Source organism: Oryctolagus cuniculus, chromosome 9, assembly GCF_964237555.1.
Source record: "Oryctolagus cuniculus chromosome 9, mOryCun1.1, whole genome shotgun sequence".
Taxonomy (NCBI): Eukaryota; Metazoa; Chordata; class Mammalia; order Lagomorpha; family Leporidae; genus Oryctolagus; species Oryctolagus cuniculus.
In genome coordinates, this window is record NC_091440.1 from 137,229,256 (window position 1) to 137,256,827 (window position 27,572).

Genomic DNA, 27,572 nt, shown 5'->3' on the forward strand with positions numbered 1-27,572 from the left:
ACCGCGTCCCGTACGCGCCTCAGCGGCCCCGTCCCGCCTCACCTCCACATCCCGTACGTGCCTCAGCGGCCCGTCCCGCCTCACCTCCACATCCTGTACGTGCCTCAGCGGCCCCGTCCCGCCTCACCTCCACGTCCTGTACGTGCCTCAGCGGCCCCGTCCCGCCTCAACACCACCAGGCGCTGCACACCTCCGTCCACGAGCGCCTCGGAGACGAACGTTCAAGCTGCCGCTTCTCAGGACCCCTCTCCCCTTCTCACGCACAACCACTGCCCTGGCGCTCGCGGGAAGACAGGTAATCAGGGTTAACCCTCACTCGGCCAAGGGAAAGAGGCCCAGAGGTGGCCCAGCCATGCTCAGAAAGCGGTGATCCCAGGGGCAACAGGGTGTCCCCACCCCTTCCAGGGCTCCCACAGCTGCCTACTGCTCCCAGGCTAGGCGCCTCTGCCGGCCACGAAGGGGCTTCTGGGGGAGACACTACACATCAGCATCACCGCAGGTGCATGTGTGCAAACCTGCAGCTCCCAAGGCCTACGCAGTGCGGTGTTTACCAACTCACTGGGAGCCAGGATCTGACCCACAGCCAGTAAGGGATCAAGACCAGAAACCTCGGATCCAAGACCCTTCACAAACACGGTTCTAGAAAAACTCGTTTCCCTCATAAAGGACGCCTGGCCTAACATTTCACCTCCCTTCTCTGTATTCTGAAGGGCAAGAGCAGCCCCCGGAGCGCTGCACGTCAGGTACAGAAGTCAACGCTGGTCCCCACCACGAGATGTTCTGTCTTCCCTGCTACAACAGTGAGTGTTTGCTAAACATCCAGTTTTGCAGAATGAGTCACTGCTGGTGTGGAAATCCGCCGCCCACCAGCAGCTCCACGTTCTCTCTCTCCTGCCTGCTCATCGTCACTAAACAGCGCACTGGGGTTCTTCCAGAGGGGATGGTCCCTACACTAACTCGGTCTGGTTCTTACTGGTTCTTAAGTTACACAGCGAAGCCACAGTGACTCTGACTGGTTCAGCTTCCACAATACTGGGTCAGAACCCCGCGCCTCCCGCCATGTTCCACTATCTCGCCCAATGCCTTCCCCTGGGGGGTGCGTGGAGGGTGCAAATGCAGTCTGGAAAGAGGACAGAGGAGAGGCGACAGCGCCTGAGAGGGCCGCCGGCCCAGTGCTCCTCGCTCTGTTGAAGTAACAGAGCACCGCGAAAGATATTTTACCACCTTCTTTCAAATACCCAGACTCACTCAGTTTACTGTCTCGTCTTAAATGTAATCCACTGAGATCCTGGACTTACTGCGGCATATTAATCAGCGGTACACATCTTACATGATTTCTACCACACGGTTCCAGGGAAAAGAAATGTAGACAGCAAGGAACAAAATATCACATGGAGCCAAACCCTGGTGTAGGGAGGGGCTGGGCTGGACGGGAGCTCCTCACTGTGCCTCCTCAGGGAGCTGAGTGGCTGTCACTCACCTGCTTGCTCCACCCTCAGTTTCCCCCGCAGGGTAGCAAGGCCCCTCCAGTGCCTGGCATCTCGTTCTAGAACCCACTGACTGGCCCCTTCCTTACCGTGTATCTCTTGACCCACAAAACCCTCTGGAGTGTTATGCATTTAACAACCCATTGCCAGGATGACTGGTGAAGACTCAGAGGCGTAACCCCCGTTAGCCCCTCCATCCTTCCCGGTCTAACTAGATCAGGGGAGGTAACTAGGACCAGGAGCGAGAGGTGAGTGTAGCACGTGTTACTCCCAGGAGAAGAACTCGGAAGCAGAGATTGTCACAGGTGACAGTGTGCACCAAAAGCTCAGGGTCGCCTCTCCCCAGGTCACCTTTGCATGCACCTGCCCCACAGACACGCAGGCCACCTACCCCACAGACATGCAGGCCACCTGCCCCACAGACACGCAGACATGCAGGCCACCTGCCCCACAGACATGCAGACACACAGGCCACCTGCCTCACAGACACACAGGCCACCTGCCCCACGGACATGCAGACACGCAGGCCACCTGCCCCACAGACACGCAGACACGCAGGCCACCTGCCCCACAGACATGCAGGCCACCTGCCCCACAGACACACAGGCCACCTGCCCCACAGACATGCAGACACGCAGGCCACCTGCCCCACACACAGGCCACCTGCCCCACAGACATGCAGACACGCAGGCCACCTGCCCCACACACAGGCCACCTGCCCCACAGACACACAGACACGCAGGCCACCTGCCCCACAGACACGCAGGCCATCTGCTCACTGAAATGCAGCCTACCACAAGCTCTAGGTTCTGATGCTAGGAATCACTGCAATGCCCAGGAGGAAGTGGTGACATGACTACACGTGGACACGTGCAGCCAGGAGGACGTGGTGACGTGACCACACGTGGACACGTGCAGCCAGGAGGACGTGGTGACGTGACCACACGTGGACACGTGCAGCCAGGAGGACGTGGTGACGTGACCACACGTGGACACGTGCAGCCAGGAGGACGTGGTGACGTGACCACACGTGGACACGTGCAGCCAGGAGGATGTGGTGACGTGACCACACGTGGACACGTGCAGCCAGGAGGACGTGGTGACGTGACCACACGTGGACACGTGCAGCCAGGAGGACGTGGTGACGTGACCACACGTGGACATGTGCAGCCAGGACGTGGTGACATGACCACACGTGGACACGTGCAGCCAGGAGGATGTGGTGACAGGACCACACGTGGACACGTGCAGCCAGGATGTGGTGACAGGACCACACGTGGACATGTGCAGCCAGGAGGACGTGGTGACATGACTACATGTGGACATGTGCAGCCAGGAGGATGTGGTGACATGACTACATGTGGATACGTGCAGCCAGGAGGACGTGGTGACATGACCACACGTGGACACGTGCAGCCAGGACGTGGTGACAGGACCACACGTGGACATGTGCAGCCAGGAGGACGTGGTGACATGACTACACATGAACATATGCAGACCTGGAGGCCTGCATGTGGGTTTTCAGTGCCCTGCCGTTTCTGTGTTTCCCATGGCGTGTTTACTGACAGCGCAGCAATAACCGGTGCAGAGGTAGCGGAGCGCAGGCTCGTCCTCCGGGTTCCAGTCTGCAAGGAGGCCTTGTGACGACCGGAGGAGACTCCAGATTTCCTTTCAGGGGCAGTGCATTGCCTGCATTTTATGGGCCGTAAAATTGCCATTTTTGGTCAGAAGCGGGACTACGGCAGCTTCCTATAGCGCAAGCTACAGAGCCTTGGGTCTGAACTCCAGCCGTTGAGAGTCGCTCAGGCTGAGCTCTGGGTTGTGACAGGGAACGCTGTGTCTGGAGACAGCAGGAGCCCAGGGCACCATAACTGATGCAACCGCCTCATCAGCGGGAGCAACTCGGGGCTCCCTCAGCTCCCCCAGCAGCTCCTGTGTGCAGAGCAGACGCCACTGCTGCAGTGAGGTGCTGAAAGCGTGCGTCGGGCACGCATGCCTGTGGAACCCCGGCAGCCTCCAGGGCCTGGGCCTCCAATCCTGTCCTGTACGCTTGGCGATGTCCTAGTAAGGTCACAGATCAAGCCTGACACGCTCGGAGGCGGCGCTAAATGGGAAATGTGCTGGAGCAACCGAGATGGGAAATGTACTGGAGCGACCGAGAGCCCTGAGCAAACACGCTGGGCTCTGGCAGGACTGGACTCCCCAGTCCCCACGGCTACGTTATTAATAGCGCCTGGCTCTGCCATAGTGCGGGCAGAAATAGATCTCCATGTCATGCGGTGTCTGTGAGGACACTGCAGGGCACGGTGGCCGTGGACGTGCGTGGTCCAGGGGAGGGCACCATGCCCCTCCACGTGGCACCTGTCTCCTGGTGTCGTCAGGCCTGCTGAGTTGCAACTGAGTCACGGCAGTCACTTGCTGCCACCTGCGTCCCTTTCAACAGTACGGGGCGAGCTTGCCACCGCCCTGCAGATGGCTTCTGTCAGTCTTCGCACAGGTCCCTGGTCAAACCGTTACCCGGGTAAGGAGGCAACCAGGCAGTCAGCGTGGAAGCGGCGGTCCACAGGTCTGCCCGCCCCTCCCCGTCTGAGGCCGGGTCCCCCAACCATACTGCAGACCGCCCAGGGCGGCGGCTGGAGGGACTCCTCAGCGCACAACTAAGGAAGCTCACACTTGTAGCCCGTGCCACTGCTCTCGTGTGACTTCAGGCGGGGCCCTGGTGGCTCCTGTGTGTCGACATCAGTGGCCCTGAGGTCTGTGCTAATCACCAGCCCTGCCAGCTCGAGGGGCAGGCCAATTCCTTCTGCTCCACTCAGTTAATCCCCTGTGAAGGGCAGGGGAAATGAAAACTAAACAAACACGTGCCACTTTCATATTCCAGGTAATGAGAGGCCTGAGGCCCCAGAGCATGCTGGGAAAGTCTGGAAGATGAGTCACTCCCCTGAGCTACAGCCAAACAACACGAAACAGAAAACCACAGCACCTCTGTGTGACCCAAAGGTTGTCTCAGTCATACACAGGGAAGCATGGCGGCCACTACTGCGAGGCAGTGTCTGGTCAGCCCTGCCCACGGCAAGGGGCCTGTGTCAGCCTGGGCAGGTCACCTGCTCGCTGTGGGACCTCAGAGGGCAGGTTAAGGATGAACTGCTAGACCCCGCAGGGGAGATCCAGGCACCTCACAGGCCTCAGCGATCCAGCTTCTCCCAACTCCTCTGAGGTAGAGGCTGCAGAGACAGACACGACAGGTGGGGCCAGAACACAGGTGTGGACACACAGGTGGAGCCCTACACAGCGGTGCAGTCAGAGTCCTGCCCTCAGCCCAGCCCTGTGGCTCCCACCCGCCCTTGCCTCTCCCGAGGCCGGCAGGGGCCACTGTGCTGCCGGGACTGATGCCAGATCTGAGCGTGTCTGAGTGGAGCTCAAGACCACGGTCCCTGAGAGGAGACTCAGCCAGCCAGGGAAGTCCCGCCCCTTCGGGCCACATCTTCCTGCGCAGACAAAGGAGGAGAAGGAGCTGAGAGAGCAGTGCTCTTAGCCAAATGTGCCCCAATGTGCTTAGGCCTTGGTCTACCAAGAGAAACAGGAGGATCAAGTTCACAGACACAGGGAGGGTCTGAGAAGAGCCTAGAACAAGGACCTTCCCGTGAGAGCAGAAGAGGTGCTGAAACAGAGCACATGGTGGGCACTGTTCAGGGCCACACAGGCAGGCAAGCTGGACTGAGGTCTTAGACTTCCTGAAGAGGTGGACGCTGTGTGATACAGAGCAGCGCTGGGCTGTGTGTGGCCTTGGCAGCAATTAGAAAGGGGAGTGGCGCCAGAGAAGCAGGGACCTGCATGGAAATAAGACCCCCCAGAACAGCTATGATCACGTGTTACACGCCTTACATACCACGCACGCATAAAGCTAAAGCCATGGGGGCCAGCACTGTGGGCAGTGGACTAAGCTGCCACCTGCAATGCCAGCGCCCCATAACAGAGTGCCAGCTGCTCCACTTCTGACCCAGCTCCCTGCTAGTGCTCCTGGAAAAGCAGCCGATGATGGCCCAAGTGCTTGGGCTCCTGCCGCCCATGTGGGAAAACCAAACCGGGTTCTGGGCTCCTGGCCATTGTGCCCACTTGGGAAGAGGACCAGCAGATCTTCCAGTCTCTTTCTCTAACTGTCTTAAAAAAATCTAAACCATGAAAATTGTTAGCAGTTTTATAGGAAAACACTGCCCGACTTAGAAAGGTCGTGGCAGGAAGCGGGAGGGATGTGCGGGCAGTGGTGGCTGAGCCACTGCCCTCTGCCCACCCTCTCAACACTGTCTCCGTTCTTCCTCAGGGAGCTCTTTCTAGACCTTCCCACAAGAGCAGCAAATCCTTCCCAAGGACGCAGTGAGCCAGTTGTGTAACTCCCGACTGAGAACCTTGGTACAGGGGATGACATCTGGAGAACTTAAGCACACGTCGGTCAGTGCACAGGCAAGCACGGCGTGGCCCTGCTGTACAAGTGAGCAGCAGGCCCCTGCCCCTGCCCCGGCCCTGCCCGGCCGCCGCCCCCCCTTTCCTTGCAAAGACAAGCAGCTCGGTGCGGGAAGCCCAGCATCTCCCGTGTGCACCTTTCTGCTTGTGGAATTCAGCAAGGACCAGTGTTGAAGGCACCTAGGCCCAGGGGCGAGATGCAAGGGGGAAGGGGAGGCTTCCTGTGGCAAACGCGGGCCCCTGGCAGCCACAGGCTCCCTCCCACTGACCCGTGCTCGGCGTTCTGCGAAGCACCAGCAGGCGCTGTCTCTGGTGGCACTCCGGAGCCCAGGCTGACGGCCACCCCTGCCCAGAGGGGACACTTGGAGCCTCCGCATCCCCACGCAGGAGCCCCCAGTGTCCCTCCCCAGGCGATTCTCCCAAGAGGTTCCTCTGTGAGCCCCAGCCCCGCAGGAGGCTTGCACGATGTCTTGCAGTCAGCATTTCCTCCTGAGACTGGGCCAAGAGCAAACACAGCAGCGGGTGCTGATGCCTCGGCCGTCCTGTGTTTGCAGCGTCTGCAAACCTGCGCATTTCCAGAACTGGCTCTGCTTTGAACCTGCTGCCTGCGTGGCCATCTCGAGCTGGGTGCGGCTTGCTCCTGTTTCATGTGCTCCCAGACGTCCAGGGCGCCCAGCAGTTGTCTCACTGCCTCTTCTTCCTGGTCATGTCTGCACGCAGGATGCATTCACACAGGGGTCAGTGCAGACTTCAGGTTGTATTTAGCTCCCACATCCGAGGACCACAGCTTCATCAGCTGGGATTCTGTCTGCAGAACCCTATTGCGTAACAACAGAAAACAAACACCTGGATTTTTATGAACACTAATTTTGCAGGTCTGTGATATCTGTTATTCATTTGCTGCCCCACATTCCTTCCCCTTTTAGAAAAATAATTATTTATTTCTTTGAGAGGCAGAGAGACGTGACAGACAGACATCTTCCAACCACTGGTTCCCTCCCCAAATGCCCAACACAGCCAGGCCAAAGTCAGGAGCCCAGAACTCAATCCAGCAAGGTCCCAAGTACTTGAGTCACCCTCTACTGCCCCCCAGGGTATGTGTCTGCAGTGCAGGATCAGAAGCAGAGCTGGGACCTGACCCCAGGCAATGTAATTAAGGGATGCGGGCATCCTAAGCTGCACAAACACCTGTGCCGTTCCCTCTCTCTTTCTCTCTCTCTCGCTCTCTTTTTTTTTTTTTTTTGACAGAGTTAGAGACAGTGAGAGAAAGAGACACAGAGAGAAAGGTCTTCCTATCCATTGGTTCACCCCCCACATGGCTGCTACAGCTGGCACACTGCACTGATCTGAAGCCAGGAGCCAGGTGCTTCCTCCTGGTCTCCCATGTGGGTGCAGGGCCCAAGGACTTGGGCCACCCTCCACTGCCTTCCCGGGCCACGGCAGAAAACTGGACTGGAAGAGGGGCAACTGGGACAGAATCTGGCATCCCAACCGGGACTAGAACCTGGGGTGCCAGCGCCACAGGCGGAGGATTAGCCAAGTGAGCTGCAGTGCTGGCCACCGTTCCCTTTCTTGTGCAACAAGGCTCACTCTGGCTAGCAGGTGCTCACCCAGGGGAGGCTGGCTAAGCCTTGCCCAGATCCTTCTAGGTGGAGCTGCTGGGCGGTCCCCTTGTTGGCTGTGAGGGAACTTCAGACAGCTACGGTTCCCCCACTCACCATGGAGTAGGGACACCATCATGGACTGTGTGTGGAGCTGAACACAGAGGACCAGGGAGGGGGACGAATGGCCAGTTAGTCATGGAGACCACTGGCCCATTCTGTCCCCACTTTGGCATCAAAAGCAAAAATATCTGTGCTGAGAGGGCACCAAGTGAGCTCTGCAGACGTGGCTGCCAATGAGGGACCCCAGGACCCTGCCATGAGCAGGGCTCCAACCAGCAGCCATCAGACCCAGGCTTCACCCTCCAGTTCCTCGTGACCACTTGCTGAAGACACGGACGGTGTGTCCAGCTCTGGGTCTGGTCCAAGTTTACTAACAAAACACAGCATTTCTGCTGCACAAGGAGCTCAGGTACTGCTGGGAGATGAAGGCCAATCCCTCCCTCCCTCCTCAGTGAAGCCCCCCGGGGCCCTGCCCAGGAAGGTGGCCACGGGCAGGGTGTGAAGCCCCTGGTGGTGACAGCGTGAGCTGTGCTGTGGCCCCACAGCTTTCTGTCAGGTGGTGACATCAGCCCTTCTGAGTCGGTAGCAGGCACACACAGCAGGCCGCAGCTGTCTGGGCTGGGAAGGCTGGGCGCTCCAGCTCCCGGCCAGATGCAGCAGGAGAGGGTGCCGGGGCCTGGGAAGGTGGCTTTGCACAACGCCACGCTCCTCCCACAGAGCTCAGGCATTTACAAGTCTGAACTCAGTCTGTATTTCCTTTTAACTGATTTTTGGTGTAACTGAGGAGTCCATTTCACACATGGCCTTGCTTAAGCGACAGGAGCCTGGGGATAGCACGAGCTCACAAGGACAGGAGCACGGAGGTGTAGACGGCAGCGCCTGCCTGCAGAGCCCTGGCGGGGGGGAGGGGGGCGAGTCCACAGGAGGGGCCTCACGGCTGCAAACGCACCTGCGGCCGCCTTGCCTGAGGACAAGCGTCTCCAAGGTTCCTGCCAACGTTAAATTTGTATGTATACCTCATTTACATAGTTTTAAAGCTATAATGACACAAAATTCACATCTTAACCATCGTCAGGTGTCCTGGGGCCTTACATACATCCACACTTTGAACAGCCACTGTCCACCCCAAAACTCTTCCTCCACACACCGAACACGGACTCCCTTTCTGCCCTCTGCCAGCCGTGGCTCCCACTGCCCCCTGTCCATCTCTGAACCTCACAGAAGCAGAATCGTCCAGTGTGTGCCCTTCTCTGCTTGCTTACTGAGCTCAGCATGACGTTCTCAAGGTGGATTATTCCTCTGGAGAGCTAATGCCGCAGGTGTCTCATAGGTGACCGGCCGTGCGGTTCTGGCTGAGGGCCGCAGTTCGTTGCAGATCCTGTTAGAGAAGTGTCCTCCAGCATCAAGAGCTGGTGGTGAGAAGGCATGCTGCACACAGTGGAAGGGCTGTCCCTGCCACACAGCATCCGGGACCTCTCGAGTCCCGTACCCAGAGGGCTGCCGGCCCGAGCTCTCCCACAGGCGCCAGACTTGAACGTGGGGTGCGTCACTGTCTGGGGTGCGGATTGGCAGTGACAATGGAGAGTAGGGTCTCCATGTCACACGTGGCGACTGTCTCACTTCATATCACACCAAGCACAGCTCAAGACCTGGAGTTAACAGGACACACTCAGCTCTCGTTCAAGGGATGCCCGAGCCAGATGGGCCTCGGGGCTTCCTCTGTGCCTGCTGGAACGCAGCGTCACCTCCCAGCCTCCCAAATACAACCCTGGCCGTTTCAAGGCGAAAATCCATGCGGTGGGTTTTTATTCTGAGTAAGCACCACTGCAGTGGAGTCTCCAGGCCAACGTCTTCCGCCCCACGGGGTATCCATCCCAAGGAGCACGCATCTCCAGGCATTCGTGCAGGAAACCAGGCAACTGTCCACTGTCTCCCTGCCCATTCCTGCTTAACAAAATAGTTATTTTTGGTGGAAGGCTCACTTGTGATTTTAATCACAGTCTGTGTGTGGGGCCTCAGCGAGTAGAAATATGAGCGTGTTCTACAGGAAAGCTGCTTATCTTACCATAATGCCTTCCACTCTGTAATCCTTTAAGCCTTGCAAAATCACATTTGCAAATTTTCATAATGAGCAAAGCACACAGCCTGCCCTTCTCTGTGCACGTTAGAGGCTCCCCAGCAGTGAATTACAGGAGTGCTGTGGTCACAAGACTGAAGCCCTCTACCACAGTGAGGCCTCAGCCCAGCCAGCAATGACAGCCACCCGGGCAGGCAGGAGGGTGCCGCTGGCCCACCCATGCGCGTGCTGTGGACTGCTGCGTGTCACAGCGAACGTGAGTCCCCCTGCCTTCCTCTAACACGTGCTCCCCACTCTGCTGGCTTGCCCGCAGCAGCCATCGTCAGAGGCTGGCTGACGGAGCCAGCTCTCCTCAGAAACGTGTGCAGCCCCTTCTGAAGTCCTTGAGCACACACTCCTTCCACAGAGGCCCGCTGGGCGCCACGACGCGCTAAGGGGCCTCAGACAGAGCCCTGTCCAAAGGGGCAGGGAGAGGACACGCACTCCACCACCGGCCTCTGCCACAGGGGCCCCTTCCCCCTCCTCCCCCTGCCCCTCCTCAGTGTCTGGGCCACTGCACCCTCTGGCACTTTCCCAGGGGATAGAAAACGCTGTCTTCAAATCACGGCCACGCTCACAGGCACACTGGAGCTGGCCAGGAAGGGAGGGGCAGCCACGGCCACGCTCACAGGCACACTGGAGCTGACCAGGAAGGGAGGGGCAGCCACGGCCATGCTCACAGGCACGCTGGAGCTGACCAGGAAGGTGTGGGGAGCAACTCGGACTATATTGTTACTGGAATTAAGACTTATTCTATGCATCTGCTCTCCCACAATATGGCGCTGGGAGAGGAGAAAACAGCTTCTACGCAGCTGCCTCCAGTTCAACCAATAAACTGTAGGACCTACTCCTGATTGGAGGAGAGCAGCGTACTCGGCGTGTGGGCAGCCGAGTTAGGATTGGCGGAGGAGGACTATAAAGGAGGAGAGAGACGGCATGCACCAGGAACATCTATGGGGAACATCTGAGGGAACCCGTGCAGCCCCCGAGAAAGCCGGCCGGCGGTGTGCCGCTCCCCTGCGGAAGTGGGGAATGTGGCCAGGGGGAACTGCCCTTCCACGGAGGTAGAAGGGATAGTAGCCAACCCGGGAAGAACCAGCAGCAAACCCGGGGAGGGCCGAGCAGACGAAAGAACAGCGCAGGGTCCTGTGTCGTTCCTCCACGAAGACGGGGAGCGACATAATGGTGCCGTGACTCGGATATGAAGCCTAGGCAGGGTTTGTGTCGTTCCTCCACGAAGAGGGGGAGCGACAGGAAGGGAGGGGCAGCCATGGCCACGCTCACAGGCACACTGGAGCTGACCAGGAAGGGAGGGGCAGCCACGGCCACGCTCACAGGCTCACTGGAGCTGACCAGGAAGGGAGGGGCAACCACGGCCACGCTCACAGGGACGCTGGAGCTGACCAGGAAGGGAGTGGCAACCACGGCCACGCTCACAGGGACGCTGGAGCTGACCAGGAAGGGAGTGGCAACCACGGGCACACTCACAGGCACACTGGAGCTGACCAGGAAGGGAGGGGCAACCACGGGCACGCTCACGGGCACACTCACAGGCATGCTGGAGCTGACCAGGAAGGGAGGGGCAGTCACGGCCACGCTCACAGGCACACTGGAGCTGACCAGGAAGGGAGGGGCAACCACGGGCACACTCACGGGCACGCTCACAGGCACGCTGGAGCTGACCAGGAAGGGTGGGGCAGCCACGGCCACACTCACAGGCACGCTGGAGCTGGCCAGGAAGGGAGGGGCAGACACTTAACTCTTCCTGCTTAATCTAGAACCCTGAGAGACCACGTGGGCAGGAAGGCCGTGCTGCAGGGTCGCTGTCTGAGGCCAGGTGGCCCCTTCAGCTGGCATCTGACCAGGGGAAGAGAACACAGTGAGCAGAGGCACAGGGACAGTCAGAGGCTGGACCCGGCTCAGGCCGACTGGACCACCCTGTGCTGCCAGCTGCCGGCCCAGGGCACACCCCTGTGACCTGAAGGTCTCCCACTGGGCCCACCTCCAAAACCTAATCAGAGCAAGTCTCCACCCTGAACACACTCCTCATTAAGACTAACCCATCACTCATTAACACAAGACGCTGGGGGCCCCCAAACTAGTTTCCAAACCATAGCACCCTCTCCCAGAAATGTCTTACGTTAGAAAACGATTGTTCTAGGGCTGGCACTGTGGCATAGCGGGTTAACACCCTGGCCTGAAGTGCCGGCATCCCATATGAGCGCCAGTTCAAGACCCGGCTGTTCCACTTCTGATCCAGCTCTCTGCTATGGGCTGGGAAAGCAGTAGAAGATGGCCCAAGTCCTTGGGCACCTGCACCCCTGTGTGGAAGACCCGGAAGAAGCTCCTGGCTCCTGATTTTGTATCAGCGCAGCTCCAGCTATTGCGGCCGTTTGGGGAGTGAACCAATAGAAGAGAAAAATCTTTTTCTGTGTAACTCTTACTTGCAAATAAATAAATAAAAACTTAAAAAAAAAAAAAAAAGGTGAGATAGCTGGTAAAGTTGCTGCCTTGCCATGCGGACATCCCACATGGGCACCAGTTCATGTCCCAGCTGCTCCACTTCTGGTACAGCACCGTGCAAATGGCCCGGAAAAACCAGTGGAAGATGGCCCAAGCGTTTGAGAACGTGCCACCCATGTAGGAGACCTGAATAAAGCTCCTGGCTCCTGGCCCAGCCCTGGCCCAGCCCTGGCCATTGCAGCCAACTGGGGAGTGAGCCAGTGGGTGGAGGATACCTCTCCCTCCCCCACTTTCTGTCTCTCCCTCTGTAACTCTGCCTTTCAAATAAATAAATACATCTTAAAAAAATAAAATACAATTCAATCTCTACCTCACACCATATGTGAAACGGATCCCAAATGGATCAAAGACCTAAACTTCAGAGCTAGAACCATAAAACTCAGAGAATTACAGGAGTAAATATTTGTGATCTTAGATATGGCATGGAGTCTTAGACATGACAGCGAAAGCACAACCAACAAAAGAAAACACAGACAAACCAGACTTCACGAAAACGGAAACCTCTGTGCTTCAAAGGACTTGCTGTAGAAGGAAATACCTGCGCGTGGTCAGAGACTCACGGCCAGAACACGTGCGAACTTTCACAGCTCGTTCATCAAAGCCCAGTTAGACAACAGAAACCCATCTGAGCACACACGTCTCCAATACACACACCAACAATGCCCAGCAGGCTGATTCCCGGCCTCGGGACCCCCCGGCTGACACGGATCCTGGAGACGTGGCCGAGAGCAGCGGATGTGCGCCTCTGGCTCTGACAAAGTCAGGGGTGCAAGTCCTCGCAGCCTGTAAAGAGCAGAAGTTACAGAAACACTAATTAAAATAACAGCAGGCACAGGCCATTGTGACCATTAGCAACGGTCACCTGCTCACATGATGACACAGGAAAACAATACAGAAAATGAACCAAACGAAAAACCAGTACTTCGAGAAAAACGAAATAAAATATACTCAGACTGCCATGGAGAGAGAGGAATCAAGGTGCCAGCAGCAGGAATGGGAGAGGAAACCAGGCCACTGACCAGGGACAGCAAGGGGGCATGTGAGTCCATGCCACTTGCGTTTGGCAAATGGGAAACTGAGCAGGGGAGTTAGGCGAGGCTTTCCCCATTAGGTAAACCTGTGGGGTGGGGTTCCCGTGAGGACCCACAGGAATGGAAGTGCAGGAGGCACCTCCATGCCCCCTGCAAGGTGCGGCCGTGCTGCTACCTCGCTGCTCCCTCCTCGGCACTTTTCGGCCACAGCACTCCTTACACCCTCGCACCAACGCTCCACTCTGCCTCCTTTCTGGGAACCCTCCCTGCACAGTGGCGGGAAGACGCTTGGGCAGACTTCCTGTGCCAGGTGTCTGAGAACCACGTGGGGCTCTCCCAGGACAGAGGGCATGAGGGAGAGCTCTGGGGATCCCCGCAGGGGCCATGTGCCCACCAGGTATGGGTGCAGCCGTCCATCACAGCATCCCAACAGCAGAGCCAGTGGGCTGGAAGTGCCACCACCATGTGGAGGGCAGACTCCTTCTGGGGAGGGAAGCAGTGGTCTCAAGCTGGGCTTGGCAGAAATGCTGCGGTCTGGCCCAGAGGGGACACTTGGCAGTGGAGTCTCCAAGCCCCCACACACTTTCTCAGCCAGAGCCGTTTCCTATCAACCACTCTGCCACATTGCAGCTTCCAACAAAAGTGTCCAAGCGGTAACATCCACCATTCAAGATGGTGTGACAGCCACTGAGCTACAGGGGCAGAGAAACAGTATGCATAATGTTTTTTAAAAGTAGTGAGACGTGCCGGCACTGTGGCTCACTAGGCTAATCCTCCGCCTTGCGGCGCTGGCACACCGGGTTCTAGTCCCAGTCAGGGCGCCAGATTCTGTCCCGGTTGCACCTCTTTCAGCTCTCTGCTGTGGCCAGGGAGTGCAGTGGAGGATGGCCCAAGTGCTTGGGCCCTGCACCCCATGGGAGACCAGGAGAAGCACCTGGCTCCTGCCATCGGATCAGTGCGGTGCACCGGCCGTGGCGGCCATTGGAGGATGAACCAACGGCAAAAAGAAGACCTTTCTCTCTGTCTCTCTCTCTCACTGTCCACTCTGCCTGTCAAAAAAAAAAGTAGTGAGACGTTATGGTCAAAACAATAAGACACACAAGGGAATATAAGATGTCATTCAAGATAGTTTATCCGCTTTTCTGTAAAAAGCTTTGGGAGGCCGGCACCACGGCTCACTAGGCTAATCCTCCACCTAGCGGCGCCGGCACACCGGGTTCTAGTCCCGGTCGGGGCACCGGATTCTGTCCCGGTTGCACCTCTTCCAGGCCAGCTCTCTGCTGTGGCCAGGGAGTGCAGTGGAGGATGGCCCAAGTGCTTGGGCCCTGCACCCCATGGGAGACCAGGAGAAGCACCTGGCTCCTGGCTTCGGATCAGCGCAGTGCGCTAGCCGCGGCGGCCATTGGAGGGTGAACCAACGGCAAAGGAAGACTTTTCTCTCTGTCTCTCTCTCTCACTGTCCACTCTGCCTGTTAAAAAAAAAAAAAAAAAAAAGCTTTGGGAAACAGTGAAAACTGAGTAAGGTCATCTCACAACATTACATTCTTCATTTCAATAGTTCCTCTGTGTGGATTTCCTCTGGAAAACTTAGTTACGGTTATCGATGTGATGGAGCACTAGGTCAGCACTTCACGAAGTGGTCAGCTACAATTCTGTGAGGTTAGTTCAGCTCTTGGAGTAGTGCTTCTGTTTGCACAGTCATGGCATCAGGGCGAGGCTGCATAAATTAGCTATTTCTCAGGCACCGTAATGACCTGCACACATCTGCGTGCTAGGCCAGTGCACAACTGTGGGGTTCTGCTTTGTTTTATCATCATCATCACATTCAGAATGCTCAGTCTCTGCCAAGAACGGTTTTAAAAACTGAAGACACCATGATGGCATCTGTATATCTGAGTTACTCCCATAACTGAGGCACTGTGTTCTTCCTGTGAGTTGGGATGTCCCCATAGCTATCACTCAAACAGTGATTTGTCCAGGGTCAGTGTCAAGCTGATGTCCCCCTGAAGGCCCACGAGGCACTCTTGTCCCCTGCCCTCGTCAGGACGCCCCCAAAATGCCCTCCTTCCCCAACACAGAAGCCTTTGCTGCCTCTCAGTGTCCCCTCATATCTGGTTGAAGCAGAAACCGTTCCACTCAGCTTACCTCCCAGAGCACTGGCCAGACTAAATGTGTGAAAGGCACAGCCCCATGTCTGGGTGTTGGGCACCCGGATGTGCATGGACTGCTGGGCCCAGAGGACTCTGACAGCCCTGGGTACCAAGGGAGAGGGAAGGAGGCCAGGGGCTGGGGAGGAGGCTTCCTCCGGAGTGGTTTCCAGCCCAGTGCAGTGCTGGATTCTGCAGACGTGACTGTCACACTTGGGGTCTTGATGACATAAGAGATCAGGGGCTGGAGTGAAAGCAGAAGTAGGTGGCCAGGCAGGCAGGAGCCAGGCAGAGTCAGCAGTGTCCATGTGAGCCCACCACAGCCAGCAGGACACAGGAGCTCCCAGGTGAGCCCACCACAGCCAGCAGGACACAGGAGCTCCCAGGTGAGCCCACCACAGCCAGAACACAGGGGCTCCCAGGTGAGCCCACCACAGCCAGCAGAACACAGGGGCTCCCAGGTGAGCCCACCACAGCCAGCAGGACACAGGGGCTCCCAGGTGAGCCCACCACAGCCAGAACACAGGGGCTCCCAGGTGAGCCCACCACAGCCAGCAGGACACAGGGGCTCCCATGTGAGCCCACCACAGCCAGAACACAGGGGCTCCCAGGTGAGCCCACCACAGCCAGAACACAGGAGCTCCCAGGTGAGCCCACCACAGCCAGAACACAGGGGCTCCCAGGTGAGCCCACCACAGCCAGAACACAGGAGCTCCCAGGTGAGCCCACCACAGCCAGCAGGACACAGGGGCTCCCAGGTGAGCCCACCACAGCCAGCAGGACACAGGGGCTCCCAGGTGAGCCCACCACAGCCAGCAGGACACAGGGGCTCCCAGGTGAGCCCACCACAGCCAGCAGAACACAGGGGCTCCCAGGTGAGCCCACCACAGCCAGAACACAGGGGCTCCCAGGTGAGCCCACCACAGCCAGCAGGACACAGGGGCTCCCATGTGAGCCCACCACAGCCAGAACACAGGGGCTCCCAGGTGAGCCCACCACAGCCAGAACACAGGAGCTCCCAGGTGAGCCCACCACAGCCAGAACACAGGGGCTCCCAGGTGAGCCCACCACAGCCAGAACACAGGAGCTCCCAGGTGAGCCCACCACAGCCAGCAGGACACAGGGGCTCCCAGGTGAGCCCACCACAGCCAGCAGGACACAGGGGCTCCCAGGTGAGCCCACCACAGCCAGCAGAACACAGGGGCTCCCAGGTGAGCCCACCACGGCCAGCAGGACACAGGGGCTCCCAGGTGAGCCCACCACAGCCAGAACACAGGGGCTCCCAGGTGAGCCCACCACAGCCAGCAGGACACAGGGGCTCCCATGTGAGCCCACCACAGCCAGAACACAGGGGCTCCCAGGTGAGCCCACCACAGCCAGAACACAGGAGCTCCCAGGTGAGCCCACCACAGCCAGAACACAGGGGCTCCCAGGTGAGCCCACCACAGCCAGAACACAGGAGCTCCCAGGTGAGCCCACCACAGCCAGCAGGACACAGGGGCTCCCAGGTGAGCCCACCACAGCCAGCAGGACACAGGGGCTCCCAGGTGAGCCCACCACAGCCAGCAGAACACAGGGGCTCCCAGGTGAGCCCACCACAGCCAGAACACAGGGGCTCCCAGGTGAGCCCACCACAGCCAGCAGGACACAGGGGCTCCCATGTGAGCCCACCACAGCCAGAACACAGGGGCTCCCAGGTGAGCCCACCACAGCCAGAACACAGGAGCTCCCAGGTGAGCCCACCACAGCCAGAACACAGGGGCTCCCAGGTGAGCCCACCACAGCCAGAACACAGGAGCTCCCAGGTGAGCCCACCACAGCCAGCAGGACACAGGGGCTCCCAGGTGAGCCCACCACAGCCAGCAGGACACAGGGGCTCCCAGGTGAGCCCACCACAGCCAGCAGGACACAGGGGCTCCCAGGTGAGCCCACCACAGCCAGAACACAGGGGCTCCCAGGTGAGCCCACCACAGCCAGCAGGACACAGGGGCTCCCAGGTGAGCTCGTGCGCCTGGCAGGGACACCTGCGTTCCACACAGCCTTTGCCCCCTGGCCCCGCCACAGGCGGCCGAGTTGCCTTGCTCATCCTGGATCCGGCTAGCCGCTCCTCTTGATGAATTCTGCTGTCTGCATGTGGGCCTCCCAAGTCCCAAGACGGCGCCTTGATTATTTATGTGATGTGCACCACGTAGTAATGAGAAACAAGAGTCCATCTTGCACTGCGCTAATTAGGTTTTATTCCTATGTGCACTCAAGCCTGCCCGTCGGCAGCCTCACCCTGTTTATCCAAACTGAAAATAAGGGCCTGACGTCATTCCAGAGGACTTGTTCTTGGACTTGTTCTTCGGGCCTGCACAGAAGTCCCAGTGCTATGGAAGCATTCAACGTTTTGCACTTGGGGCTGTAATTCAAACTCACACCCGCACATCCGGTGAGAAGGACAAGCAGCTCCGTCCAACAGTGAAGTCAGTTTAGCTGATGGACTATGTGGAGTCAAGTCCGCTGGCCCTAACTCTCACCCTGCCAGCTGGAAGGGAGATTGGAGAGGACAATGGGCAAGACTCGACCCAAGCTGTGACTTTCAGAGGCGAGGCAGCAGCGTCATTAACAAGGGATACAAAGACTGGCGCCTGATTTTCCATTTATGGATTCTCCTTTGTTTTTCACCAGTTTTTTTTTTTTTTTTTTTTTTTTTTTTGACAGGCAGAGTGGACAGTGAGAGAGAGACAGAGAGAAAGGTCTTCCTTTGCTGTTGGTTCACCCTCCAATGGCTACCACGGCCGGCACACCGTGCTGATCCGAAGCCAGGAGCCAGGTGCTTCTCCTGGTCTCCCATGGGGTGCAGGGCCCAAGCACTTGGGCCATCCTCCACTGCACTCCCTGGCCATAGCAGAGAGCTGGCCTGGAAGAGGGGCAACCGGGACAGATTTTTCACCAGTTTTTTGCCATTACAAATAATGTGTAATTAAATGAGTTTGATGTCACCAGCCAGAGGTTTAAGTGAGCTCCCATCACTACATCCCTACAGTAAATTCCATACAGTGGGCTTGCTCCTTCAAAGGAGACCTGCAATTAAGGTATCTACATGCTGTGGTATAGCAGGTAAAGCCACTGCCTGCAGTGCTGGCATCCCATATGGGCGCCGGTTCAAGTCCCGACTGCTCCAGCTCTCTGCTGGCCTGGGAAAGCAGTGGAAGATGGCCCAAGTCCCTGGGCCCCTGTACCCACATGGGAGATCTGGAGGAAGCTCCAGGCTCCTGACTTTGGATTAGCATATCTCCAGCCATTTCGGCCATCTGGGGAGTGAACTAGTGGACGGAAGACCTCTCTCTGTCTGTGTCTCTCTGTAACTCCAACTTTCAAATCAATCAATCGATATTTTTTTTAAAAGATTTTTAAAGATTTAAAGATATCTATAGGGATGGGCATTTGACCTAGCAGTTAAGACGTCCTCATTCACTATGTGAGTGTCTGGGTTCGAGTCCAGCTCGGGCTCCTGACTCCAGCTTCCTGCTGCTGTGCATCCTGGGAGACCTGGATTGACTTTCTGGCTCCGGGCTTCAGCCAGGTCCAGCCTGGGTGTTACATGTATCTGAGGGGCAAACCAGTGGGTGGAGGTGTCTGTCTGTCTGTCTCTATCATGAATAAAAATAAATCAGGAAAAAGACACTTTAATGCTACAGAGAGCAGGTGTTCCAACTGCCCTCCCCCACAAAGCACTCTCCCCTCCTGCCTTCCCTAGCGCTGAGGCCCGTGCAACTCCTTGTTTGGGTCTCCTGCCAAGCTGACCACTGACTCGCGTTCTGCTGCTGTTTCCTTTATGAGAAGCTTCCACCTGTGCTTCGGTGCTGACAGCCGCACGGCCACATCCCCTGCCGCCTTTCTTCTGACTTTTCACTCCTCTGAATGAGCTCCTTGCAAATCCAGAAAATCTGACCATCCATCCGTCAAAGTCTCTATGGCTTAAGTAAAGTTTTCTTCCCTATGGAGTTCTTACCTTCCCTAGACAAGGAGTTTCAGATGGGGGCGGGAGGGCAGAGGCTGTGGCACAGCTGCGAAACCTCTGCTCAGGACAGACATGTCCTCACCAGTCCCGCGTCCAGCTCAAATCCAGCTTCCTGCTGCTGTGCGCCGGAGAGGCTGCAGATGGCGGCTGAGGCCGCGAGGTGGGTCGCAGGGACCTGCACTGAGTGTCTGGGCCCAGCCTCAGCTATGTCCCACAGAAGATATTCTCTCCCCTCCTTGCAAGTAAATACTTTCTAGAAAAGGACAGAGCCTGGGGCTCAAGATCATTTAAACACTGAGACCCAGGAGATGACATTTACATAAAGGACCCAGAAACAGCAAGAAAGCAGCACAAGACCCCGAGACACGCAGGCCTCCACAGCCCGTGTGAGCCTGGCACACCAGGAACCCTCAGGCTGGGTCGCGACCCTGCCCCTGTATTCCGAGCATCGCGGCAGCACTGTGTGCACACCTGGGGCCTGGAAGACTGCAGCACGTGCTACAGGGCGGCAGTCCCACGGCCCCTAGGTCTGGTCAGGGCCGGGACCCAGACTACCTCCGCCCTCCTGGCCGAGTGACCCTGGTGACCCTCACACGTGCCGGGGCTGTAAGATGACATACGAAGAACTCTCCTACCCTCCAACAGCTGGTCTGCTGAAGAGGGCTCGCGGCAGAGCGTCTGCAGGCTGTGCAGCCCCGTGTGGTGGCAGGGAGAGCGATGCACCTGCAGTTATGCCAGCCCCGCCTTCGGGGCTCTCCGCTCGTTCTCCAACTCCAGAAACACACACAGGCCCTGTGAACAGCGTAGGCACAGCCGTAATTTCACTGGTAACTCTTTTTATTTCTAGCTAATACATAAAAACTACAAGTCCACAGGTAACCATGCAACATTTCCGTATGTGCACAAGTACAGTGTTAGGTCAGGGCAAACACGCGTATCTCCTCAAACATTCATCATTTCTCTATGGTGAAAACATCACAAATCCCTTTTTAGGAAATACTTTTAGAAACATATGCAGTAGCCTGTCACCGCCAGAAGCACTCACGCTGCCACCCACGAGGGTGCTGACTCACGTGCGGACGGCCACTGTGGGCCCTGAGGGTTGGGCTCTCTGAGCCCGGCACGGCAACAGGACCTGCGGGATGTGGAGGGACCCGTGCAGAACACGCCTGCCCTGCCCCTCTGACACGACGCCAGCTCCCTCTGCTGCCTGCCCCCTGGGTGAGACCTAACCCACGAGCCCTGAAGCAGCCTCCGGCTGCCGCGGTCACGGTCTCGGACGCCGCAGCGCCACCTCTGCCTTTCTCAGGGCAGGGCTGCTCTCCCCGGCCTCGCGGCTGCCTGGATTCATCTCGTGAACAGACTGCAGGCTGATTTTCCAGAACAGGCAAAGACTGAGACCTTCCTGACCAGGCAGGCGGACTGCGGTCTTGCCTGTGTGCAGTCACTGCTGACCTCCTCTCTTGTGGCCTGGCGCTCACCTCCAAATGGAAGCGACTGCCTTCCCAGCAGGCTGTGGGTGCCCTGGGTTTCAGGGCGGCTCTGGTATCCATCAGGGGCTGACATTAACAACAGTGTCTGAGCTCTGGGACTGTTCACTGTGCACAGGGATCCACTCACATTACCCTCGGTCCTAGCTGCAGATGTTGCTACCATGATCGTCTTCACAACACACAATGGTCTCCACGGCACTCGGACACTGGCCTCTTGGGCAAGTCCAAGCTGCGCTGGCAGGTGGGTCTGCTGCCTGGTTAGCGTCTGGATAAGCAGATGAGTTCACACAGGCTATTTCCCAAGCGAGTGTCCCAGTGCCCTGCGGCACTGTCCCCAGCTGTCCCTGGGTCTTCTTCCCGGCTGCATCTTCCTCCCTGCTTCTTTTCTCTATCATCAGTCACCACCTGGCAGATTTACTTGTTTGTTCTGTCTCTTCGGATAGAGTATAGGTCCTGTGTGTGCCAACCCTGGCCCTTGATGTGCCCCTATGATGCCTATGTCCTGAACAATCTACACAACCAAGCATGGGTCACAGGCGCGTGACTGCACGGTGACACAGCTGTTCACATCATGTGTCTACACAGTGACACAGCTGCTCACATCGTGTGTCTGCACGGTGACACAGCTGCTCACATCATGTGTCTACACAGTGACACAGCTGCTCACATCATGTGTCTACACAGTGACACAGCTGCTCATGTTGTGTGTCTGCACAGTGACACAGCTGCTCACATCATGTGTCTGTACACAGTGACACAGCTGCTCACATCATGTGTCTGCACGGTGACACAGCTGCTCACGTCGTGTGTCTGCACGGTGACACAGCTGCTCACGTCGTGTGACTGCACGGTGACACAGCTGCTCACATCATGTGTCTGCACGGTGACACAGCTGCTCACATCATGTGTCTGCACGGTGACACAGCTGCTCACGTCGTGTGTCTGCACGGTGACACAGCTGCTCACATCATGTGTCTACACAGTGACACAGCTGCTCACGTCGTGTGTCTGCACGGTGACACAGCTGCTCACGTCGTGTGACTGCACGGTGACACAGCTGCTCACATCATGTGTCTGCACGGTGACACAGCTGCTCACATCATGTGTCTGCACGGTGACACAGCTGCTCACGTCGTGTGTCTGCACGGTGACACAGCTGCTCACATCATGTGTCTACACAGTGACACAGCTGCTCATGTCGTGTGTCTACACAGTGACACAGCTGCTCACATCATGTGTCTGCACAGTGACACAGCTGCTCACATCGTGTGTCTGCACAGTGACACAGCTGCTCACACTGTCTGTACACAGTGACACAGCTGCTCACATCCTGTGTCTGCACAGTGACACAGCTGCTCACATCGTGTGTCTGCACAGTGACACAGCTGCTCACATCATGTGTCTGTACACAGTGACACAGCTGCTCACATCGTGTGACTGCACGGTGACACAGCTGCTCACATCATGTGTCTGCACGGTGACACAGCTGCTCACATCATGTGTCTGCACAGTGACACAGCTGTTCACATCGTGTGACTGCACGGTGACACAGCTGCTCATGTCGTGTGTCTACACAGTGACACAGCTGCTCACATCATGTGTCTACACAGTGACACAGCTGCTCACGTCGTGTGTCTACACAGTGACACAGCTGCTCACATCGTGTGACTGCACGGTGACACAGCTGCTCACATCATGTGTCTGCACAGTGACACAGCTGCTCACATCATGTGTCTGCACGGTGACACAGCTGCTCACATCATGTGTCTACACTGTGACACAGCTGCTCACGTCGTGTGTCTGCACAGTGACACAGCTGCTCACATCGTGTGACTGCACGGTGACACAGCTGCTCACATCATGTGTCTGCACAGTGACACAGCTGTTCACGTCATGTGTCTGCACAGTGACACAGCTGCTCACGTCGTGTGTCTGCACAGTGACACAGCTGCTCACAGGTGTGTCTGCACGGTGACACAGCTGCTCACATCGTGTGTCTGCACGGTGACACAGCTGCTCACATCGTGTGTCTGCACGGTGACACAGCTGCTCACAGCTGTCTGTACAACCTGACACGGCTGTTCACAGGTGTGTGTTTGCCTGGAGGAGATGGGACCGTGTGGTGTTACACGTGCATGTGTGTGTGGTGTTTGCCTGTTCATGTCTGGCGGTATGTCTGTGTGCTGAAATGACCGTTATCCTAGGAGCTGGTGGAAACTCATCCTAAAGGGGACTAAATCCCAGCCGAGAAGACAAGGAAGGGTGTTTCCCGGCACTGCCTTCCGCACGCGCCACGGCAGAAGGCCTCCTTGCGCAGTGCTCTGGGTGGACACTGCTGTGGAGACGTCAGGGCTCCGTGCGTGCCAGCGCTTTCTGTTGCGCCTCCCCTGCAGCACCATGGTCGCTGAAACCGGAAACAGCACCAACAGATTCCAGCATAAATCCATAATGCATTTAAAATCAGCAGTGTCTGAAGATTCTTCTGTTTATAAGCCAAGTTAACACGTGGGCTTCAAGGCCAGATTTTTGACCTGCGTTGTCCAGTCTCATGCTCCTGGCACTGTGAGCTGTCCAGAAACATCTATCACAGTCGGGAACAGCGAGCTCTGCTGTGCTGTCCCGCTCTGCTGTGTGTATTAATTCCTAAAGGCTCTGTCCCTATTTATTCAGGGGAACGAAGTGATGGACAGGCACCGTCACTATCCACAGAGGCGATGCCAGCCACACTGGAATACTGATGACTGCTTCCTAGTCAGTGGGAAGGGCCGGTGCTGTGGCATAGCTGGTAAAGCCACCACCTGCAGTGCCGGTATCCCATATGGGCACTGGTTCAAGTCCCGCCTCCTCCACTTCCCTTCCGGCCCTCTGCTATGGCCTGGGAAAGCAGTGGAAGACGGCCCAAGTTCTTGGCCACTGCACCCGTGTGGGAGATCCGGAAGAAGCTCCTGGCTCCTGATTGGCTCAGCTCCGGCTCTTGCCGCCATCCAGGGAGTAAACCAGTAGATGGAGGACCTTTCTCTCTGTCTCTCCCTCTCTCTGTCTGTAACTCTACCTCTCAAATAAATAATAAAATCTTTTAAAAAAAAAAAAGATAAGAAAAAGACGACCATGGGAAATGCTTCAGCAGCTTGCAGAAAACCTAACAGCTTTCTCATCTCCTTGCGATGGCGGTGGCTGCAGGCAAAACAAGAGGAGCTGTCCACAGGCAGCAGACAGACAGGCCAAGGGCAGGGAACACATCCTCCTCTGCCTAGTGGCGGTTTCTCTGAGTGCGCCACGGCGTGTGCCACAGCAAAGACAAAACCAGGGCAATCCTCCTCAGTAAACCTGGAGTACCAGCGAGCGTCCCGTGACGACAGCAAACACCAGCTTTGGGGTCCGTGGGCCAGCAGAGTGCCCAGGCCCTGCAGGACTTCACGAGGCAAGCGGAGAGCTCTTGTGTGTCTTCCACTCCTGGCAAAGCCACTGTGATTGTATCGCTGGGACCCACCCCAGTGAGTTAGCCCAGTGTGATCACATCCCAGAAACCCTGCCCCTAAGCACCAAGATTGGACTAAGCTTTCACATTTTAGTACCATTCACTTAGACTTGCAAGTGCGAGAGCCAGGCTGGCCCTGGCTCCCAGACCCTGAAGCCCTTCTCACACACGGCCTGCAATCATCCCATCCCCAGTAGCACCCGTCCTGATCCAGTCTGACATCAACTCAAAAGCCCAAGTCCAAAGTCTCTGCGGTGAACCAGTAATTGCACACATCTCCATTTCCAGAAAGGGTAACAGGCTAGCAGAAAGGATTAATCAGACCAAGGCAAGATCCAGACCTCAGCAGGGAGACGCAAAGTCCTGAAGTTCATGTCCATCACCTGGCCACACTGTGGTGGGAACAGCTGCCACACCCTGGCTTTCCCGGTGGCAGCTCAGGATTCAGGGCTCAGACCTGGTGGGGGAGGGGGTGTCTTCTATGCAGGGCCCACTCCTGCAGCAGGTGCCTGCTCAGGCTCCCAGACTGTCCAAGGCACCCTCTGAAATCCAGGTGAAGACCTCTGTTGGTCCTTGCCCAGGTGGCTGCTCTCTGAGGCTGCAGCCTGATGTGTGTGTGTGTGTGTGTGTGTGTGAATGTGTTTCTTTTTTGTAAGTCAGAGTTACAGAGACAGAGCGAAGAGACAGAGATGGATCATCCACCCACTGGTTCACTCCCCAAATGGCTGCAATAGCTGAGGCTGGGCCAAGTTAAAGCCAGGAGCTTCTTCTGGGTCTCCTACTTGGGTGCAGGGGCCCTAGGACTTAGGCCATCTTCTGCTGCTTTCCCAGGCACATGAGCAGAGCTGGACGGAAGCAGAGAAGCCAAGACTTGAACCGGTGGCCACACAGGATGACGGCACTGCAGACGGCAGCTTTACCTACTGTGCCGCAGCGCCCACCCCTGTGTATGTGGTTTTCTGCGCTCTGTGGAGCATACTGCTTGCAGCTTTCCTCGGCAGGTGTTTCACAGTGTTGGTCACTCTGTGGTGTCCACATCAGCTTCATTCCCACAGCGTCAGCTGGCACTGCCCCATCAGGCCTCCCTGAGGAGCCCCAACCCTAAGGCACAACTCTGCCTAGCCTCCTAGGAAGGCACCATGACCCCCAGCTCCTGCACTCAGTGCATGTGCCACCCCAGAATCACACGGATGCCGACACAAAGGGCTGGGCCTGCTCTGCTGGCTGAGTGCAGGGAAGCAAGTCCTGAGATGCTCTCCAGGGAGCTCTTAGCAAGTGGCCTGGGGTCTCAGGAAACAGCCTGGTCCTTCCAGAGCACCTGGGCCTGAGGACCCACTCTGGACTTGGTCTGGCATCCAGCCTGAGACCCTGAATGAACCTTTTCAGTCCTTTTGTTTTGTTTTGAAGATTTCCCTATTTGAAAAGCAGAGTTACAGCGAGGCAGAGACAGAGACGGAGAGGGAGAGGGAGGGAGGAAGGGAGGGAGGGAAGGAGGGAAGGAGGGAGGAAGAGAGAGAGAGAGAGAGAGAGAGAGAGAGAGAGAGAATCTTCCACTCACCAGTTCATTCCCCAAATAGCTGCACCAGCCAGAGCTGGGCTGATATGAAGCCAGGAGCTTCCTCCCGGTCTCCCATGTGGGTGCAGGGGCCCAAGCACTGAGCCATCCTCCGCTGCTTTCCCAGGCCATAGCAGAGAGCTGGCTGGGAAGTAGAGCAGCCGGGACTTGAACCAGATCCCTATGGGATGCTGATACTGCAGGCGGCATCTTTCCCCTCTACATCACAGCTGTGGCCCCCGCTTTCAGCTCCTTAGCTGCTGCCAGAGCCTGCATCTGATCCCTTCAGGAGCCCTGCTGGGGGCTTGTGAGCTTTATTTTCCCACCCTCTGCCCAGGTGTCCGCCACAAATCCACAGTCCCTTGGCCATTCCCAGTCTTGCAAGTCTCTCTGCAGGCAGAAACGACTTTCTCGCCGTCACCCCAGGTTCCGCGTCAGCCACTGGCTCTCATCGTCTTGTACTCTGTATCCGGCTTCCAAACCCTCCACCCAGAGCTGATGACACCCTCCTTTCATTTTCAGGGCTGCCTGCCCCGAAAGCACAGTCACTAACAAGAAAACTGATACGGACTCGCTCCCAAGACACAAACACTCCTGACGGCCAACAAGGAAGCCAACAACTCAGTCAGAAATGGACAGAGACCTGGACAGCTCACCAAACATGTGCTGCTGTCACAGATGCTCCTAGCCCACGATCAGAGAGGGACAAACTCAAGAACACTCCGACCGCATCAGAAGGGCTCCCATCCAGAGCACTGGTACCAAGTGCCAGCAGTGACAGGGAACAGCGCGAGTGCTCACCCACCGCAGGTGGCAGTGCAGGCGGCCCGGCCCCATGGGAGGCGGTGCAGGTCTCCGATGGAGTTACACACGCTCCTTCCTGTGATCCAACAGCGTGCTCCCTGGTGCTCCCCTACATGAACGGCAACTCAACTACTGTAATTTCCCAAACTCAACCACCAAGATGCCCTTTGTGGTGCATCCATGCAATGAGCTGTAATTCAGGGAAGAGTGAAGTAAACCCCCAGCCACGGAAAGACATGGAAGAATTTAAAATGCATGTTGGAAAGCGAAAGAAGTGGTCTGAACAGGCTGTATATGCGCCACCCTGGTAGGACGGTTCTGGATTTCTGGAGGGGAGGAGCACAGGGATTTGGAGGGCGAGGGGGCTGTTGTGAGTGCAGTGTACGTCTGTAGAACACGCAGAGCTACAGCTGCAGCTCACGGATCAGCACTGACTCACCAGCTGTAACAACCCTACCACAGCCGTGTCAGCAACAGGGGCTGCGGGTGGGGAGGGGGCGCATCAGAAATCCGTACTTCCTGCATGCTAAAAATCTGTCTATAACACATTGCCACAAATAATGACATGTCTCACCTGCTGCATTTCAACATGATGCTAATCTTACAGCGCTGTTGGTGAAGTTTCTATCTGTTCTCTCAAAGCCACAGGGATCTTTTTAAAAGTTCCATATGCAGGTCTGTGTTTTCCCAGTGGATAAGATGTCCACGTACCACACAGGAGTACCTGGGTTCAAGCCCTGGCTTCCGCTCCTAACGCCAGCTTGCTGCCAGCGCACACCCTGGAAGGCAGCAGGCGACGGCTCCAGC

General features: G+C 57.1%; 1 long non-coding RNA gene across 1 annotated transcript; it reads left to right on the top strand.

The window, feature by feature from the left end:
• The first annotated feature begins 146 nt into the window (after positions 1 to 146).
• Positions 147 to 27,371, top strand: LOC127492087 (uncharacterized). The gene is made up of 3 exons (XR_007921120.2): positions 147 to 295; positions 711 to 800; positions 26,484 to 27,371. It is a non-coding gene; the product is annotated as an uncharacterized lncRNA (long non-coding RNA).
• Positions 27,372 to 27,572: the final 201 nt, after the last annotated feature.